This window comes from Chaetodon trifascialis, chromosome 12 (assembly GCF_039877785.1).
Source record: "Chaetodon trifascialis isolate fChaTrf1 chromosome 12, fChaTrf1.hap1, whole genome shotgun sequence".
NCBI lineage: Eukaryota > Metazoa > Chordata > Actinopteri > Chaetodontiformes > Chaetodontidae > Chaetodon > Chaetodon trifascialis.
The window spans coordinates 16,570,418-16,584,877 of NC_092067.1; the positions used below are offsets into that span (position 1 = coordinate 16,570,418).

The 14,460-nt window shown below is 43.1% G+C and overlaps 2 protein-coding genes across 3 annotated transcripts in view; both read right to left on the reverse strand.

The window, feature by feature from the left end:
• Positions 1-13,237, reverse strand: part of map3k13 (mitogen-activated protein kinase kinase kinase 13) — a 31,283-nt gene extending 18,046 nt beyond the window's left edge. Inside the window, exons 1-2 of one of the 2 annotated variants that reach the window (XM_070975393.1) lie at positions 13,143-13,237; positions 2,130-2,210 (exon numbers count right to left, since the gene is read on the reverse strand). The gene's annotated coding sequence lies outside the window, so the exon portion shown is untranslated. Of the gene's footprint in view, positions 1-364; positions 605-2,129; positions 2,211-13,142 lie in introns of those variants that run through there. The other variant, XM_070975394.1, reaches the window with a different exon arrangement.
• Positions 1-14,460, reverse strand: part of sacs2 (sacsin molecular chaperone 2) — a 199,074-nt gene that overhangs the window by 15,274 nt on the left and 169,340 nt on the right. The window lies entirely within an intron of this gene.

Below are 14,460 nucleotides of genomic sequence, written 5' to 3' on the forward strand. Positions count from 1 at the left end.
TGCTGGTCTATACCTTTACCTACATCTCAACCTGTCCTTCAAAGGGCACGGAGAAGTGCTGCATCAAAAAGCAGCAGCAGCAGCAGCAGCAGCAGCATCACGGCTGAGCCGAAAATAGCTCCTGCACGCACCGACGCACGACCGCTCGACACACTCCTGCAGCACTGCCTCTGAGCAAACACTGACAGCTGATCCACATACAAACAGCACACACAGACACTCATTTGAATGTCTCCTTGCAGACACGCACATACGTACATTCAAAGCAAACGCAAACAAATGCACAAGCAGGAGAGGTACCGCCACATCCCACCAGCTTCTGCTCAAATGTAAGGCAAAGACACAGCATCAGCAGAATACTCACAGCAGACAGAGCTCAGATTCATGGTCCGCTCTCAGCTCTGAGGCAGGGATGGACGAAAAAAGAAAAAAAGCCAGGGGAGAAAGACTGATCTGACGGTCAGGATTGGAGAAAAACAACATGAAAAGCAGGGAAAGAGGGAGACAGAGGCAGGAGGATGACAGACATTCCTCTAACTCCTGCAGCACCTGGGCTGTGAGTGGGTGGCCGGCAGCATCACCGGGTTGCTGAAGACCTGCTCACGTCACACTTTTCATGAATGGAGCTGTCTGACGCAGAGAGGACGCGGCTCAAAGAGCAGAGGAGGAGGAGGTGGGGGGTGCGGGAGAGGTGGAGCCTTCTGCACAGACTCAGAGAGGAGGAGCACAGAGAGATGAAGAGGAGATGGGAGGAGGAGAGACAGATGAGGGGAGGGGGGTGTATTTCAAAGCAGAACCAGCTGGGAACAGCAGGTTAGGCTGCGGTGGTGTCTCTGTAAGTAGGGCAGACCGTTTCTGCACAAGAGAAAATCCCTTTGTGCCAAATCAGTAATCAGCTCTCCCGATGCCAGTTGTATCAACAGCCCACATGTGATGGCACACTGTTTCCTGTATTCCTGCAGGAACTACCCATTTCTGACATTTGTGTGTGTACAATATGAGAAAATTACACGATAAATGCCTGCTACATTTTCCCGAAGCCAAATCTCCTGGCTTGACACCTTTTGTTTTCTCCAACCAACAGTTTAAACTTGAACATATTCAGTTTACTATCATATGACAGAGAAAAGCAGCAAATCCTCTGGCTACCAGCCTACTCTTTAGATACTCGACTCATCGTTCTTAGCTCTAAACACAAAAGCCTCCTTTTACTCTAAACACTGTACAATAGCCACACTAAGGACGATCTTGCTTTGAAGTCAAGTGAGGCACCACAGAGTGAAGAGTCCTCAATGACCCTAATGTCAAATCTGGTGAAACAGTTTTTTTTCTGATGGCTTTACCAAACAGTTACTAAGGCTGTTTAGAAATCAGCTATAAATCATTAATTAGAACAACAAGCTCCCTTTAGCGCCTATGTGTCTTTTTCTAGGATGAAACGTGGAAATAAAAATATGTTCACATTGAAAAAATATCTCTTAAGTATTAGTAAATGATTCATCACCTACTAATAAAGCCAATAGTGGCAACTCCCACATAGAACTATGTAACCCAAGGCCTTCTTATTAAAAGTGTGAGTTAACTGAGGTCACATCCAGCTCCACACACACTACAAACACATACCAGCGCACATGCACACAGATCAAACCTGCTCCTGCAGCTGAATAAACTTTTTACAAGTGATTGTTGTCATCAAATTATGTTGAATCACCTATATTTTCACCACAGGGTGTAAATGCTCTGCACATCTCTGCTTTTTTCTTTTATCTGCCAAAGAGAGTCTGTGTGTTCTCCATGTTCATACATGACTATTATCAGCTGAATCTGACTATTTTTCCTCAAGTTTCTCCTGATGTAGAGCACTCAAATATCAAATCAAACCGCATGACATGAGTCCATCCTCAGGGGGAATGAGAAAGTTCAAGCTTCAGGGCTGAAGGGCAACGACGGTCGGAGAAAAATCAAAAGGTCAGAGTCAGAATGTCAGATGAACCACTCTTTACTCTCCCCAAAAGGTCATTTAACGACTCTCACACTTCCCCTGAATGTGCTGAAGTAAAACCGCTTCATTCAGCCTCTCAGCACATTTGTGCGCATGCTTTCGTATGCACATGTGTGCACATACTGACCTGTCGGGAGGTTTCTGAGCATCTCACAGGTTTTGCTGAGTTCAGTCTGGGCTCCAGGTTCAGCTCCGCCTTGCTTCTCACCTGCATACACGCACACAGAGAGCAGGGATGAAGATAAGGTGAGTGATACGTTAGACTTTGTACAGACCGAGGACTGGCATGAATGAAGATGATGCAATGAGTTTATAATGCACAACAAGGGTAGTGCCATCTGCAACATTTTCAGGGTGACATTAAGAAACTCACTGAATGGTTGAGTCACAAGATGATCAAAAGACTGGAGAGAAGAGGGGGGGTGCAACAGATAGAGGGAGGCTGTCTGTCTGTAGTGTATGTGTGTGTGTTTGTGAGTGGTAATGGAAGAGATTGAGACTGACTACGACCAGAGGGGGTATATCAAAAGAGACTGATTGGGTGGGAGGTCCTGCGGGTGAAAGGAAAGGCTCCAAGAACAGATGCTCCACCCCATCCTCTCGTTACAGGCCCAGACCTCTGGGGAAGATTTTGATTTGAGGGGGTGGTGTAGTAGGAAAGTAATGATGCATGGAGGGTGGGGGGTTGGGATGATGGGAGCAGCATTGTCCAATCTCCATCCTCAAGCCACACCCAGCAGGGGGGACACTGCCAGAGGAGGAGGTCTGGTATCCCGGAGGCGAGGCTGAGGGGGGAGCCGTCCAAACACAGCCTATAAATGGCGTGAAATGACAGTCAAATGAGTCACGGTGCAGATGGCCGAGGATGCTGGCTCTAACGGGACTGACATTGATGGTGAGTGTGTTAGATGATTTGCTCAAACTACACCTTTGTGATGCAAAGTCCAAAATCAACACATTGTCAAGCACTCTTCTGGCCTTCAAGAGAAAAAGAGCGAGTGCAAACCCGAAATTGTTATTCTTGCCATGTTGCTGCAGACACACTCCTGCAAACATGCACACTGCATGCAGCATGGGGATTCCCAAATATTCAGCTCTAGTTAATTATTGGCAAAGAAAGAGAGGCATTGGATAGCCATAGAAGCATGGAATTCAAATACCTGAGCTGTTTGCTTAGCGGGAACATCTAGCTCTGCTCTATAGCCGAAATTCCAAAGGTCAGCAGATCATAAGCCGGTGAGCTCATGTGGAAACAGGCAACAGCCGCAATGTATTACGAAAACAAGCCAGAAACACGCCCCAACCAAGCATTTTTAATAGAAATGAAATGCTACAATAAATTCAGCTGTGACAACACAATTTTTATGAGACGTGGCCAAAGGATGTGCTTCTGTGAAACCACAACGCTGAACGAGGATTGGGAAAAAATTAAAAGCGTAGAAAGTACTATGAAGACAACAAATGTTTACCTGTCTCATCACAAAATCATGACCCGGTTATGTGCACCAAAGCTTCTCTGTTCTAATATTAGCAGTGATATAACATTACATATTTATCAGGTTGTTTCATTTCCAGTACTGTAATTGAAATTAGCTACTCACTCTGGTGCTGAAGAGGCTTTCCAGTGTTTTAAATATGCAGTTAATTCTTTAAAAGGCTAACTCAGCGGTGGTGCTTTGAACAAACATTGATTGCATTTAAACTCATCAAAGCAGTGCTGATTTGTGAGGACTATCTATCAAATAATACATGAATAGTATAATCTAAAATAAAACATGAAAAACGCACTGAAATTATACTGAGCCATGGCTATGAGTGTCATTCTCTCTTTGTATGTCCTCCATCCTTCAATTTTACTACAAATATTTTAATTTCGTTTAACTTTAATTAAAAGTTTCCAGTAACCTTGGAGGGCGACAGACCTGGCAGCTGAAATCTGAGCTAGTTAATTTTTTACCTTAATGACGGCTTTCTCACGTAGAAACTGCCATTCAGCACAGTGTGTGAGACATAGAGGCTGTTTTCTATCGATCAGAAATAACCAAAGAGCAAAGCTCATAATGCTGAGATTACAGAGCAGTTTTTTTCTGATCATGAGAAAACAAAAACACTCTCAAAGCACCTCTGCTTGACCATCTGCCATATTTACTTTTGCTGGAATTACATGGACAAGCCTCCGCCTGACGACTTGAGGTGATGCTGTGCCAACATTTGCTTCATTTAATTTGCAACAAGGCGAGTCGATGCTATGCTCTGTGGTACGCCACTGCTTGTTATGCCACAGACATCGTGATTTTGTCAAAGTACAACATAAAATAAATAATAAATCATAACTAACCAACACAGGCAGGCGGATTCCTCTGTCTTTATCAGATGGACTTAAAACCTGCTAACACTATGTTACCATTTTATTTTGACAAGAAAGTGCGTGCAGCCAAACTTACAATGCAACACATAACTTCAGTACATCGCTCATATAGGACATTTCTGTCAAACAACTCAGAATCTAATTCAAGCAAAGTGAAGTCAAGAACACAACATTAATGGATGGTGACAGAAACTTGTCTGAAAAACACTCCAAAATCTGCACTTATGTAAAACAGAGACAATAAGCAAATCTTATGATTAAAGATGCTGAAACCAGAGACACCAGTTTGGTGTTTTTGGAAAACGACTGATTCAGCGATGTCTGAAAAAATCCCTGAAACATAACCTAAAAATTCTGTATCCAAACCTTTTCTTTTTTTTTTTGCTTCTTTCAATAGGCTGTCTGATCTGAACAATAGCTACAACCAGATACGGATGTCCTTACGCAGCAGGTTTAGATGTCTTAGATGGGCAAAAAAAAAGAAAAAAAGAAATCCAGACCACTTCTTTAAATATTTCCAAAGTCTGACCTCAGTCTCTCAATTGGCTTTACTCCTGCAGTGGTCGAAAGCGCCTCGTTCTGTCTCCATCACCGCCATGCAGACATGATGTACAGCCAGCCAGCGCTCCATGTGCCCCGGCCTCGCCTCTGAGCGCAACAGAGCTGTAAACCACACTGACTCAGCTCCGTTATACACACTCATTACTATTTCACCAGCAGCGGAACAACAGCACTGACAGCTCCTGTGTCCCTTGCATTAATAAGAGAAAAAGCACCATCGCAGCTTACAGTGGTTTACCTTTCCAATCTGCCATCGCATGCAGCAGCCAGGTACAGACACGCTGGGCCACACACACACATCTACGATTACAGACAAATAAATAAGACCACCATGGACGTCTGCTCAGTCTTACAGGATGCTGACATGTTCGGGTTTGTGGCTGTCACACTGCGCTCCATGAAGTTGTGATGAAAGCACAGTGGAAGAAGTAATCAAATCTGCCAGTATCACCACAAAAAACCTCTCAAACGCAGGTGGTTGAGAATGTAAATGTGACCAGTTTAATCATGTCAGAGCAAAGTTTTGGCTTTAGATGTAAAAACAGAGTCAATCTGTGTGTTTAGCTAAAATATTTTGTTCTTTCATTTGAACTTTTTTTCTTGGTAACATTGATATTCTGTGAAAACCTCATACATGCGATGCCAATTTTGGGACTCTTTATGCTCATTTCAGTTGAGGATAAGAAAATTGGCTGAAGCTGTGAAGATACTGTTAAAAATGCATTGTTGACCTAAAACAAGAAAGTTTTCTACAAGAGCTGAGATTTCGGAGCTATCGTTATTATGAGCAAACAGGCTATCCGTTTCCATACAAAGTGCCGAAAGTTGGAAATTAACGTCTGGTCACTTTTTTTTTTTTTTTTTTCTTTCACACTTTTGGACTATTTTATGTCAGCAAAGTCTTTGCACAACTGCTCAGCTAAGATAAAACTTAACTTTCGAGAATTTTGGTGAGTTTTTTGTTTTGTTTTGTTTTTTTCAAGTGAAATGAGGGTTTTGTACATAAACATGTTTACACTGATCAAAGTAAAGTAGTGACAAAGTAGTTTTGGTACTGAAACTCAGGTATCGACATTATTATAGAGTTACAGACCTTATCACATGTTAAACAATCTGAATCTGCAAAAAACGTAGTGAAAATACAGATACAATATTTTCCTGTTAAAAGTGAACTACAAGTAGAAAGTCTTAGGAAATAGCACTCTTGGGTAGAGGGTCCACATCTAAAACTGTACAGTGCAGCACTTGAGTAAATGTACATTGGAGTACAGGGTGTCTTCCATGTTTGACTGCAGAGTGCAACCTCTAAGACAACCTCTAAGATAATCAATGTGATAAACTTGGAAATAGTGTGCAAAGCAATTAGACTATCAATAAAAGTCTATCTTGGCCACGGTGATTGGCTCATGGTCTATTGTTGGCACAGCAGCAGTCTGTCCTGATCTGCACAGAGACAGGCCAGATACTTCTAGAAGGGAGATGAAGAGTAAAGTGAATCAAACGCAGACTCATTTCTAACTCCACGTTCACTTTTATGACAGCGAGCTGGTAATGAAGAAATACCTCTTCCTGTTACCTGTTCAGCTACATCATACTCTATCTTCAAATCATACAGTAGTACTATGCCCTGCAAGCCAAAATGCAGTATTTTACAGTCGTATGGTTAACTGCGTATCATGTCACAATAGAAATACACAATTTCAAATAAGGCAATGTATAAAATTGGCAGTAACAAAACTACAAAATACAGTTATAAAAACAAGCCAAAAATCCAACTAACCTAGAAAGCAAGGACAACTATACCAAGTTAAGGCTAGCTAAAGCTAGCTGGTGGATACCCACAGCTAGCCTAGTTCAATGCTAATCCAGCTAACTTTTTTCCCCCAGGACATTTCCTGTAATTGACAAATACCAATTATGAGAAACCAGCATCTTGTTAATTTAGCGTGCTAGACCAAATAAATGAAAAGGGCTAAAAGCTATTATACAAATACAGTGAGCAATACCAGCTAAAGCAGCCCTGCTAAAAGGCAGCTAATGTAGCACTGGCTTAGCAAAGCTACTGTAATGTTAACTGGCATCTCAGCTTATGACTAATGGATTCATATGATTTGGGGGTTGTTAAGATGCTTTTTAAATCACACATTTTTATTCATTTATTATTTTGAATTGAAAGGAATTACTAATGAAAGGTTCATAGAAAGCAGAAGTTTGTCTTTCCTGTTTTCCCTCACATTCCTTCAAGACTATCCGAAGATTCGGTAAAGTGCTGATTTAGGTATTACGCTGGATGATAGAAACAGGCCGGCCTGGCTGGTTGGTTGGATTTACAGAGGCAGCCATGGATGAGAGAGTCTGCACACAACAACCCCTGATTCTGAGAGGCAGATAATGCTTGTGAGATTACCGTCGTGAGCCCACCAACAACCCACAGCCTGACCAATCCGCACTGAGAGGAAATTACATAACAATGACTGTTCAACGCTCCCGGAGGATTCTGCCCGCACCACAACAATCTATGTATCCTGGTTCGTTCTTTATCGTGAGTTCAGAGTCGACGGCAGGAGCAAACAGATGAGGAGCAGCAGACTGTGCTGTGCTGTCCTCCCCCCCAACTGTATGCACCTGGTAATCCCAAGCGTGATTTATGAGATTGCGTGCAGAGCTATAATGCAGAACGCAGCAGCTAGTCTTAGATAACATAAAATGTTATGAAGGCTCTCCAGCCTTCTTGCTTCTAATTATTTCACTAAAGAGAATTACAGAAGTGGGAGGAAAATGAACACATGCTGGGATGTCGTGTTCACATACACTTCACCTCCGCCTTCCACATCCCTGGACACAGGACATAAGAGGGAGTGTGGGGCTGCAGTGGGTGGCAGGCATTTGTGGTCTGCCCGAGATTACAACTGTGTAGCTGGAGGTGTTTGGCGCTGTTAGACGATTATGGGAGGTTACAGCAGTACAGAGGCAAGAGGAGACTGCAGGGCAGAGCACACACTGTATATAAAGTATTCACTGTTTACAGCTGCCTGATTATTGGAAAAAATGTGTGCAGCTATAACCTTAAAACTTCTGACAGACTCCACATTTGTCACCACCAACTGTATGGTTTAAAAATATAACCAAAACAGAAAGAACTTACTTTCAAGAAATCAAAAGACAGGAAAGCTTCATTGCATGGTGCAACAACAACCAAAAACCATTGAGCTTGTGGGGAATTACAACGCTTCAAACATGGATGTTGCTGCAAAGAAGCTGCAAATTGTAAAATATGGACGCTTCACACACATCTTCAACCCAGCAGCACAGAAGATCTACACAATCAGCACAGATTCAGGTGGACACCAAACATTAGTGTTACTAATTCAGTATCTGATCAAATGCAGGAATGAAGGGTGGCCAGATCGAGTTGCACATAGACTAGTTGATATGGAGGTGGTCTGGTAGACGAAGAGGTGCAATTGAGCAAGGCATCTAACCCTAGCCCCATGTGGCACTGCACCCATCTCTCTCTTATAGTGCTGAATAACTGCTATATAACTGTTTTTGCAGAACATTTGATCATAATTAGCCTATAAATCCTTGAGTTATGGCCAAAAATGTTCTCTGTGTGGTCACAGTGACCTTTGACCTTTGACCACCAAAATCTAATCAGTTTATCTTTGAGTCCAAGTGAACATCCATCCATCCATCCATTTTCTATGCCGCTTATCCCTTTTGGGGTCGCGGGGGGCCGGAGCTTATCTCGGCTGTCAACGGGCGAGAGGCGGGGTACACCCTGGACCGGTCGCCAGCCAATCGCAGGGCACATACACACAACCATTCACACTCACACTCACACCTAGGGGCAATTTAGAGTCACCAATCAACCTAATGAGCATGTTTTTGGTCTGTGGGAGGAAGCCAGAGTGCCCGGAGAGAACCCACGCATGCACGGGAAGAACATGCAAACTTCACACAGAAAGGCCCGACCCGGGAATCGAACCTGCGACCTTCTTGCTGTGAGGCACGCGCACTACCTGCTTCGCCACCGTGCAGCCCCCAAGTGAACATTTGTGCCAAATTTGAAGAAATTCCCTCGAGGGCTTCCTGAGAGATCACATTCACGAGAATGGGATGGACAGACGACTTGAAAACAGAGGCATTCAAATGTTTAGATTATGTTCAGAGCTGTGAGAAAAACAACTTTCAGTATCGATTAATCTAAAAATTATTTTGTTCCGATCAACTTATTCAGCATTTAGTATACAAGATGCTAAAAAGTGCAGAAAACACCCATTTTGAGTTGCCAGAGCCCACATGACATCTTCAAATGACCACTAAATACCATGATCTACGAGTAACAGTGGATCCCTTTCTTCTCATACGTTATTCTACAGATGCACACATCAGAGGTCAGAGATATTGTAAACACATTCAAGCAACCACGCACACACACAAACGCAAGCAGCCTGTATGTCTTGTGCATGTGCTCCTCCACTCGTGTGTGTTAATATGCTCCCCATGAGGCGCTGCAGGCTGTGGTAATTATAGAAGCTCAGCTAGCAGACACATCACCAGAGAGAAATACATTTAAAGCCATGTGCAGTTGCGTGAATGCAGTGCATGCATATGTGGGCACAAACCAAAGCACGCACAAACACATCATGGCGTTTGGCCACACTTAAAACTTTAAACAATGCAGATAAATGTCTGATTTTTCCACATATGTGGATTCATAACTAACCTATAACCAGCAGACTGCTCTCCAAAATTCACCCGTCATGGCTCCAGTACATAAAGCCTTACGGGGTTCAACAAGGAGTTAAATCTAAACCCCTCACAGCCACGACTGTAATACCCCTGCCCACATATAAAGAGATGTGGGGCTTAACCCACTTCTCAAGAGAATCCCAATCCTCAAACAGGCTGACCAGCAGGGCGTCTGCCAGTGTGCCCAGAAAACCCTTTGGCAACTCTTCCTCCAGGAAAACCAACAGAGCAGAGGGGCCCGGAAGATGGAAGATGCATACTTTCTTAATCAAGCCAAGTTGTTATTGGCATTTAGATATCTGATGTAGATGTGAGGAGAGCCGGGCAGGCTCTCGGTGCGACAAGCTGGCCCTGCGTGTGGCGCACAGTAAGCTAAGGATGGGATGGAGGCAGGGCCTGTGGAGCCTAGACAGTGTCATTACAGAAATGTCAGTCAGAAGGAAGGAAGGGAGGAGAGGGCCTGAGGGAGGAGAGGGGAGGAGAGGAAGGGAGAGGGAGCAGGGGAGAGAGAAGGAAAGGGGCCAAGACATTCATGTTCACATGCCTCCCTCAGCCCAGCGTTTGTTGTTTGGCTTCTTCCACTCAACTGCCCTTCAATGGCCACGCTGCACGCGATGTGAACACTCAGCACATGAACCTCCAGTATGTGAAGTCTATTTTCAACAGCTGCTAGGCATTCATTACTGAACACCACACACACACCTGAAACACACATCATTTGATTTTTGTGTTTTTGAGACAAACAGCTTTATTTTATGTCTATAAGTAACAATTGTTTGCATCTTACAACTAATCAGCAAATTGTTTAGTCTCTAAAATGCATTTTCAATCAGACAACAGTGGATTCACAGCTCAATATACGGTTGTAATGGATGTTCATCAGGGGCAGCACACCACTAACGGCATATAAAAACTTTACATGTTCAATGCTGTTTCAGCTTATGAAACACAGCAATGAGCTTATTCATTAAGCCTGATGGGACGCCACACTGATGGGATGCACCGCTATATAAATGTGACTGAAAACAAACAAGCCGAGTCTCTGAGGGCTGGGATTAGAGAGATCAAACCAGCTGCAAGGCTATGCTGCTGCTAGTGTTGTTGTTGTTACACATGTCAATTACATAAATACAGCTTCCTGTCTGTTTGCCAGCATCAGGACCCCCCCCCCCCCCCCCCCCCACCACCACGTCTCTGCTGACACTCTGCTCGACGTGCCACTCAATAGTCCTCAAATGGGGGGAAAAAAAAAAAAAAGCCATCAAATGTTTCGTTGCATCTCGCCAACAGTTAAAAACCAAATTAAATTTAAATGAATAAGACACATCTTTACATTTGAGAAGCTGAAGTTGGGCAATATTTGCCATTCGATGCCAATCGATTTTCACATCTCATTTGCTGCTAATGAAGAGCAGTAGCACAGGAAGTTCCAGGACTCCACCCCTCTTTGTAATGTTTCGGGAAATTAAATGGATGTTGTAGTTTCCGTTCAAACGAAGAGGCACACCTTCGCCAATGTTGAAATGAAAAACCATCTGCTCATTCTTTGTTGACGGCAGAGTCCATAACAAACATATTAAAACAGCTTCAAAAGGCAAAACTGGCCCACATTTGTAGCTGCTCACATTTGCTGTAAACCTGGTGTTGGGTGTCTTTGTGCCATAGTTAAGAACACAAAGAACACCTGAGAGGTGCAGCCGTCAACATGCTGTTAGCGGGGGACTGCATTTGACTGATTGGCGCTGAGCGTGACCTGTAACTGCACCACAGACACCGAAGCAGCTACAAGAGAAGCAAAGCCATTAGTGACACACGTGGACACTTACTGGAAATGTCCCACTCAGCACAATGAGGGAGGAACACAATGCTGCTGCCATGACAGCACACAGCATCCACCGCTCACACGTGGAACGCTGTCCGCCGCTGACTGACTGTCAAAGTATGTGGGACAGAAGAGAAAAGCAGCCGGGCCATAAAGCTGTTGTGACACCAAGTGTTCATGAAAGACGGATGAATGATCGTCTCTGATTTGTGTCAGATGGCCGCCGAGAGCAGCGACACAGCTCGTACAGAGCGCGCATGCTGATGTGTTACCCGTCCCACAGCTGACAGAGGACACTGATACTGATGGCCACTTTGCCTCACCTCTGAGCCTGGACATCCAATCATACATCACCAGTTTGTCAGGCACACCTGGCTAAAGCTGGTGCACTCTGATACAACAGTCCTGCAATAAATCAGCAGCATAAAAGCTTCAATGTTCAGTTTTGTGGTGAAAATGTGTTGGGAGAGACGTTGAAGCAGCTTTTTGGTCCTTTAGGAGGCTGCAGTGTGGGACAGAAATGTGGACTAGAGTCACACTCATGCCTACAATTCACTCTTTTCCAATGCTCTCACTGTGCTGTTTATGAATTTGTAATAGCATTATATTTGTTGAAGGGTGCATAATGACTTGTTTAGGACATGGCTTTAGGACTTGGATTTAGGACTTGGACTCGACTCAACTTGAGACTCACTTGTGATTTGCTAAAAAACGAGACTTTGTCCAATTTCTGGTTGCAGCAATGCTGTTGGACTGTATTGCATCATGCTGAGCAGCTTGTCTTACATTCACTCTCCCATCAGCTATGTATAATCAGTGGACAAAATATTAGAAACACCTATCTCTATGATGCCGTACTGTTCAAACAAAAAGTGAACACCATAAACTTAATGAACTTGTATTGCAGGTCTGTGCTATTAGACCGCATGAGCTCAAGGCAGGTGCAACTAACAAACAACACCACGATGATATGCTCAATAAAGACAGTCTACAGAGTGGAGACCACTGAGTATCACAGCCAGGAGCTTGATTTAACTCCTTTGCTTTAGCCACGTAGTCAAAAACACTACACAAAAGTACAGTGAGTAAGATCTTACTGAAAAACAAACATTTCTCCACCACCTACTGTAATTTAGCCTCCTTTCCTACAACAGCGGAGCAGAGCAGCCTATAATTTCCTCCTTCTCCTGCTTCAACAGACAAGAGAAGAGTCTCTTTCTGGATGTGAACTGTTCAGTCCACTCGGTTATATAATGAAGGCGAAAAGGAGCTCTAACCTTTTAATACGAGTGTGCGCAGGACCCACTTTACCTCTGCTGTGTGACTCCTGCTGGCTGGAGAGGCTAAAACTAGCGCTGCGGTCTTTCTGTGTTGACGCTGAGGTACAATAAGTGTTGGTTTGTGGCTGAAACTCGGCTCACAAACAGTACAAACACTTAGCTTAACAGTCCATCGTCGTCGTGTTCATACATACAGACCGGAGCTCCACTGACAGCCACCCCAGTCAGCATATTTAGCTTCATCACAAAACCAAACCGAATCGTTTCTCATCAAACTCTACGAACGTGGGGGCGTTACTTCACTTTAACGGTGAGTCTTTTGATAAAAATCATTTTAAAAACGTGAAATATTACCGTTAAACTCCGCTGAATCCCTCAGAGATGTCAAACTGCTCTCTCGCTCTATCTCTCGGTCCATATATTTGATGTCCAATCCGATGGTGTAGTCTTGTGAGCGTCCGACGTCACTTCCGGACGCTCTGTACACCTGTAAACCCCAGCGTACGCGTCATCGAAGATCGTCTATTGAACAGATGAATCCTGCGGCAGCTGAAGCTGCCCCGCTTCCGGTCGGAAAATAAAAAATGGCCGTAGGGCATAAGCGTTTGCTAGCCGGAAGCTAGTCTCGTCAAATGTCAACCTGAAATAGTGAAGTCTTCTAGTGAAGTTACTTAGGCAGTGTGGACTGGTGAATATTTCTATTTTTCTCCTACTTTATTCACTCTATTCCTAATTACTTTTCAGGACATAATTTAAAATGAAAATCAAAATTAAACTATTAGATAATGAAAATGCGCACTACCTTAAATCATGAAAATGTCTCTAACATAAATGTGACAATATATTCTAATACATGCAGCACTGGTGGGATCAGTAAACCTTGATGCTAATATTTCTGTATCTTTACTCAAGTAAGGTTTTGGCTGCAGGACTTATCTTTATATTCGCCTGTATATATTTAATTATGCTGGCATACTGTCTGCTTGCTGCAGGCAGTTGCATGTCATATATCCCAACCAGTGTTTATTTTCTAGGAACAACAATTGCTTCTGACTGCATTTTGCGTTTGCTTTGTTCACAGTGCAAACTGGGAGCAGAGTTCACTGGCACAGTTTGATTTTGTCATTTTAACTTGTCATTTCAAGTGAAAATGTTAATGTTTATTAATGTCTTCATTATTACGGTCACTAACAAAAGTAATGCAGTATATACAAACATACATAATGTATACTTTATAGTATTAGTATACAGTATAACAGAAGTTTTATGAACACAATCTAATGTGCAGCTTCTGGGACAATATGCAGCAATAGTGGAAGTATTACATGTACTTAAGTAAAAGTACATTAACATCAAAGTACTCATCATGCAGTATGGCCCTTTTTTGAATAATAATATCTTATATTTCTATATCTTATATATCCCCCCCCCCCCCCCCCCCCCATCAATAAAGTTTAAATTTATCTTAACTGACAATAATACATAATAATTTATTGATTTAATATATTTTTATTTATAATCTGCAATGTAATGAAAGTTATCCAATAAGCAAGCTACAATATATGTGTCTGTCTGAAGTAGAAGTGTAAAGTAGCAGAAAATGGAAAGTGCAGTACTTGTGCAGAGATGTTTCTCCCCAAATATTACAAAACTGATTGGTACAAATTTGTTT